Genomic DNA, 5,968 nt, shown 5'->3' with positions numbered 1-5,968 from the left:
AGGCCTCCAGGCCCCTCAGCACCTGCCATGTGCTGAGGCCCAGGCCATTTGCTCTGCATCACACACAGTCCTCCTAGGGCAAGGCCCCTAGGGGAAAGAGAGCTCTCCACAATGTCCCCAGACCTTTTATTACCTGCCCTCAGCCATGCCTCTGAGTCATCCTACTCAGGGATTGGCTAGGGTCAGGTGCATAGTCATAACCTGAGGATGGATCCTCCCTCACTGTATGCCAAGGCTCCCTTTTCCTCAGCAACAGGAGGAGCAATCGATCCAGCAGACTCAGGGACACCTATAGAATGCAGAGCTCTGTACAATCAGTATCTAGACTGGTTACAGTCCAGGTATCTCTAAATTGAATAGCGACATTTTAGAGGGCGCTACACAGTTAAAATCAAAGTAAATATGTATACATGATATCGGATCCCTCAATTTTTTGCATATAGATCATATAAAATACATGATCCATTTCTTAATATCAATCATTGTATCCATCATCCTATTACATGTACATAATTGTGCTGCTCCATTGATCCCCCTACGCGTTTCACATAAGAGCTTCTTCAGGGTTTTTTTTTTTTATTCTTGGCAAAAAATCCAGGGATCAGAGGTCATGTAGGGATCCAATACTAGGAGGAGAAGGACAATCCCAGTCACTCCCAGAGAGGTCGAGTGGCGGAGCCACAGGTGCCAATACGGGTCCCGCAGAAATGTTATATCTTCAAAGCTTGTGCAAGAGGAATATCACCTCCTCAAGATTCACCCGTTTCTGCTTGTTCCATCCTTTCTGTGTCCTCTCCTCTCAGTGCCTCTCGCTTGTGTGTGTGTCTCTCCTTTGCCAGGAATTTTTTTAAAAAAAACCTCTTTTAACCCTATTAAAAGAAAATAGGACTTCTGACTTACCAGTAAAATCCATTATTGGAGTACATGCAGAACACGGCACCCGCCCCTCTATGGCTTGCCGAAAACCTGAAAACCTGAGGATTTACCGGAGGGGGAGGGGCTATATGAGGGTCCATGCAGCTCTGCCCAGTGCCCAATCACCCGGTGACACCTCCATATTACCCGTCATCTCTGAATCCGCCTGTGTCCTGTACTGGACTCCAAGAAACACATTTTACTGGTAAGTCAGAAGTCCAATTTTCCTGCCCTGAGTGCGGGAAATGTTATACACAGAATTTAGAACTTGTCAAATATCAAAACCCTCACACAGGGAAGAGGCCATTTTCCTGCCCTGAGCACGGGAAACGTTTCTCACAGAAGTCTCGTCCTACCAAACATCAGAGAAGCCCGCACAGCCCTGGAGGTGTAGTGTCCAGAGTACAGGAAATGGTCAGAGATGTCACCCTGGGAAGAAGCACACCTTGATAGACACCTCAGAGATCACATGACTCGGCTCTCCTCTCATCTCTATAATGGAAGAAACACTTTATAAGGAAATAGGAGTTCATTCAAGTCTTCAAAGTTGTGTCTGGCTTCCTGTGCTGGGGGAGGGGGGGTGTCACTGCTGGTTGGGTCCCTCTAGCAGTGTCGTCTATCCTCCCCGTGCTCTTCAGCAGAAGCTTCATAGAACGTTCCATCATGGTGAGGGGGAGGAGCTAGATATGACTTGTGGATGAAGAGAAGGGGAGATCAGACTACATGACGGGACTGACCATGTCACTGCAGTAGTGATCAGTCTGCACCGGCAGCTTCATGGACTCTGGAGAGCCCCCTGCTGGAGGAAAGTGGAAGATATGACGTCTTCAGAGGGAACATTTCACATTTCCCTGATAAAGATACAAATATATGAAGACATTTTTATGATTGTGAAACAAATGGAGATGAAATGTTTCTATTCTTCTTCTCATGATATTCATTGTAAGGTGATTGATAAAAGTTCTCTTCACATTTGTATCATTAAATCTTCTTTTCTTTCCCTTGTATTCCTTCTGCTGACTCTACAAGTTCTTCTCATACTGGAGGTTTTATTCTTCTCCTCGTGTCTGAGTAGTTTTGTATCTCCGGCTCGTACTTGTTGGAGGAGCCGCCCCTCCCCCTCCTCATACATCTCGGGGGATGTATGATTCCACCCGGAATTCCTCCATCACAAGATCATCAGATGACATCTAACGTAGAGAAGCTCCCCCTCCATCTTCTCTATGTACAAACCAGAGGATCAGCGTGGCTACAAGCAGCCCAGTCCTGGGAGGGGTCAACCAGAGTTTCCTGGAACACCAACTCCATTCTCCTAAAAGAATCCCATGTGGACTCCTCTCAGGTCACCCCACTAGATCTGCAGATCGTTGCTCCCACTCCATTAGCGTCTCAGAAGCAAGCTCAGCTAAACACTACAACATCTGACAATCGAGGTAAATGGAATATGAACGTCTAACTTATCCTAACAAATGCTTCCAAACTTTACTCCTGCAACCAGGGCCGGATTTACTCTTTCTGCTGCCCCAAGGACAGGTTCCTCAATGCGCCCCCCTACCCACCAACCCCCCCCATGGAGAATGGCACCCGGAACTGCATGTCCCCGGCATCTGGATAAGGAATTCCATACCTCTGCTGCCTCTCTACTCCCTGCTGCCCCTCTACTCCCTGCTGCCCCTCTACTCCCTGCTGCCTAGGGTTGCCACCTTTTCTTCAAGCGAAACCCGAACACTCTAGTAGCCCCTATCTTAAATTTGGTTGCCCCTGTCTGCCTGACATCTTGTGTCCGGGTTTCTGCTGCCATGAAACCCGAACACAGCATTCAAAACCCGGACTGTCCGGGTGAATCCTGGACAGGTGGCAACCCTACTGCTGCCCCAAGGCCTGGCCTTGTGGGAGATCCGGCCCTGGCTACAACTCTACTAGTCGTCATGTCATCGTATGTGTTATTCTCATTATCCTCTCAGCCTGTCTATGTCCGATGTTTTAGGTGATCACTTTATGTAGATGCCTCCTTCATGTCTTTCTAACCATAAATTCTGCTCAAGCTGATTGCCCTCTGATCTCCACTTTGAATAACCCCTTCCCCCAACTTACCCTTCTCACCTCTGCAGGCTGATACACTATTTTAGCAGGCCTCCATCCCAACTGCAGATCATTGCTTGTGATATTTCCTCTCCCTCGTAACATCTCCAAAATACGCCCCTTCCTCACCAAAGAAACCGCAAAACTACTCATCCACTCCCTTGTCATCTCTCGTCTTGACTATTGCAGCTCCCTCCTCATTGGCCGAACTCTACACAGGCTCCTCCCCCCTTCAGTCCATCATGAATGCAGCTGCTAGACTCATCCACCTGACCAACCGCTCAGTGTCTGCAACCCCCCTCTGCCGATCCTTCCACTGGCTTCCATCCCCCGCCCCCCTCTGCCGATCCCTCCACTGGTGTTAGGGAAGGAACGAAGTCCCCCTGTTTGCTGGATTGGAACCCAATAGCAGGGAACAATCCCAGAAGGAGAGTCCAGGCTGAGGTACCAGATAGGATAATCCAAAATGCGTTGTCAGAGTACAGTCCGGGTCGAGGCAGGCAGCGAGTATCATAAACATTGAGGCAAGCCAGGGGTCGATAACCAGGAGATCCGAATAGCAGGGAAGGGAGACAGGAAACAGGAAATGAGGCATTGTAGCTGCTTTGGAAATGGCAGAATAATTCAGCAACAAGTCTTGGCTCTGGCTGGAATTTAAACCCAGCAGGGGCCAGTGACGCCCCTGTTGTCTGGGCAACAGGAAGCCACAGGTCCCTGCGAACCAATGGGACGGCTGGGAGAGAAGGAGTGTTTGCAGGGCCCTCCCCAGCAATGACCAGCACCCGAAGCAGCTAAGAAGCCACGGCATTGCCACATGCGCACGTCACGCACGCATGTCATGCATGCGCACACATGCAGCACGCCGCCGGGCACCAATTAACCCCAAGAAGGACCCTACGATCTCCGCCGGACCCCAGGTAAGAGGGCACCCCTGGTCCCACGACAAAATGTGACCTCACTCAGGTCCAGGCACCTCTACAGGACACGCGAGGGAGCTATAAGCAACATGCATGCATGCATGCATGCATGCATGTATGGATGAAGCTCCCTCGCGGCCATAACCCCATCCCACCTCAAACTGACACTCGGCGCCGGGCAGCATGCTCTGAATGTCTGCTCGGTGTGAAAACTGACAGTGCTACGCTAGGGGGAGGCTGAGGAGCCTCTCGCCTAGAAAAGTGGAAGGCACACGGGGACCCAATTTTGGGTCAAGACCCACCAGTTGAGAACCAAGGGCTTAAAGAGCCCCCGACATTTACACTTTACCTTATCCCTCACTCCCCCAGCAGCTGGCACTCTCCTGTCCCCTCTTGGAGCCTTTGGGTTGTGGACGGGCCCTCACAATGCAGGACTGCTGGTCCGGCATTGTACATGGTGGCATCGGAGTGCGACCGCCAAATGCCAATCGCCCCTCTCTGCCAATCCCTCCACTGGCTTCCATCCCCCGCCCCCTCTGCCGATCCCTCCACTGGCTTCCATCTCCTGCCCCCCTCTGCCGATCCCTGCACTCGCTTCCAGTCACCCAAAGAATACAATTCAAAATATTAACAATCACTTACAAAGCCATCCACAACTCCGCTCCCGTCTATATCTCCAACCTTGTCTCAAAGTATCACCCTAACCGTCCCCTCCGCTCTACCCAAGCCCTCCTGCTTTCCAGCTCCCTCGTCAACTCCTCCCATGCTCACCTCCAGGACTTCACTAGAGTCTCTCCTATCCTATGGAACTCTTTACCTCAACCTGTCCGTCTATCTCCCACACTGACTGCCTTCAGGCGATCCCTTAAGACTCATCTCTTCAGAGCAGCCTATCCCACCTCAACCATCACGTTCTCAAACAATTTATCCCCACACAGCTCCCTCCTTATGTATCACTTTTAGATTGTAAGCCCTCAGGGGCAGGACCCTCCTTACCATCTTGTCCTTCCTTATTTTGTAAAGCGCTGCGCAAACTGTTGGCGCCATATATAAATCCTGTATAATACTCTCCCTCATTCTCAGGTCTTTGTGGGGTGTTATAAGTATGGAAGGGGGTCACATGTCTGCCCATTGCCAAAGCCCGGCCTTGGCAGCTGAGTGGACTAGCTGGGTCTAGGCTTGACTGATGACCATCCGGGACACTCGGCAACAATGACAAGGCCGTGTTCACTCTACGAGACGCTTCTCGAGGCTGCAGTTCCTCTGAGCTCCACAAGGTGGTGACCTCACCTATCCCGAGACAGGAAGTCTCTATGGTGAGCAGACAGGAAGTGATGTCAGGTACAGACAGGAAGTTCCAGGTGAGAGGTCAGTTGTGAGGCCTTATGCTGGAACTGGCAGCGGAGGAGGTAAGAAGATATTTATACCCGTCATGTCCCGTCCTCGTCTTCCATAGTCACCGTGACATCTTTTATCTCCAGCAGATGCTGCTCCTCATATATATATATAGTGTGTATACGTTTATATTAACCCCTTCATGGTCAGAGCTTTTATCCGAATATGAGGCTGGAACATCTCCTTCATTATGTAGACGTGTCACCTTAGCAGTCTCTTGTATGAGATTCAGATTCGGGTTGTACAGAAATTTGAACCCAATTTCCAAGATTCAAATTTTGATTGAATTTGCGGATGACGGATTGCGCACCTTCCGCCCTCCTCCCCCCCCCTGTTCGGTTTTCCGCGACATTGGGACATTCAATGCAAGCCCCGCCCACTTTGCACCCCATGTTATTGAATTATAGAAAAACAACCACGCCATTAGTTTGCGCTGCATTTTGTTAACGGGAAAAACGAGCGGAACGTCACTACTTGTTTTATTTTTTAAAATTCAATGGGGTGCAAAGTGGGCGGGGCTTGAATTGAATCTAATGTTCCAATATCCCAAAAACAAATCGGCACAAACGTTCGTTTTCGTGGCAGAAATAAGCGCAAATGAGTGGTGTGTGTATATATAAATTTAGGGCTGGTAATGATTAAAATTTTCGTGTTCGATT

At 49.8% G+C, this 5,968-nt stretch overlaps 1 pseudogene; it reads left to right on the top strand.

Annotated features, from left to right (window-relative positions):
- The first annotated feature begins 2,059 nt into the window (after positions 1–2,059).
- LOC108792764 overlaps positions 2,060–5,968 on the top strand; it is a 15,215-nt pseudogene continuing 11,306 nt past the window's right edge.

Source organism: Nanorana parkeri, unplaced genomic scaffold, assembly GCF_000935625.1.
Source record: "Nanorana parkeri isolate BGI_ZX_2015 unplaced genomic scaffold, ASM93562v1 scaffold680, whole genome shotgun sequence".
In the NCBI taxonomy this organism is placed as follows: domain Eukaryota; kingdom Metazoa; phylum Chordata; class Amphibia; order Anura; family Dicroglossidae; genus Nanorana; species Nanorana parkeri.
Note: the sequence above shows the minus strand (reverse complement) of the source record. Positions and strands in the feature narration are given on the sequence as shown.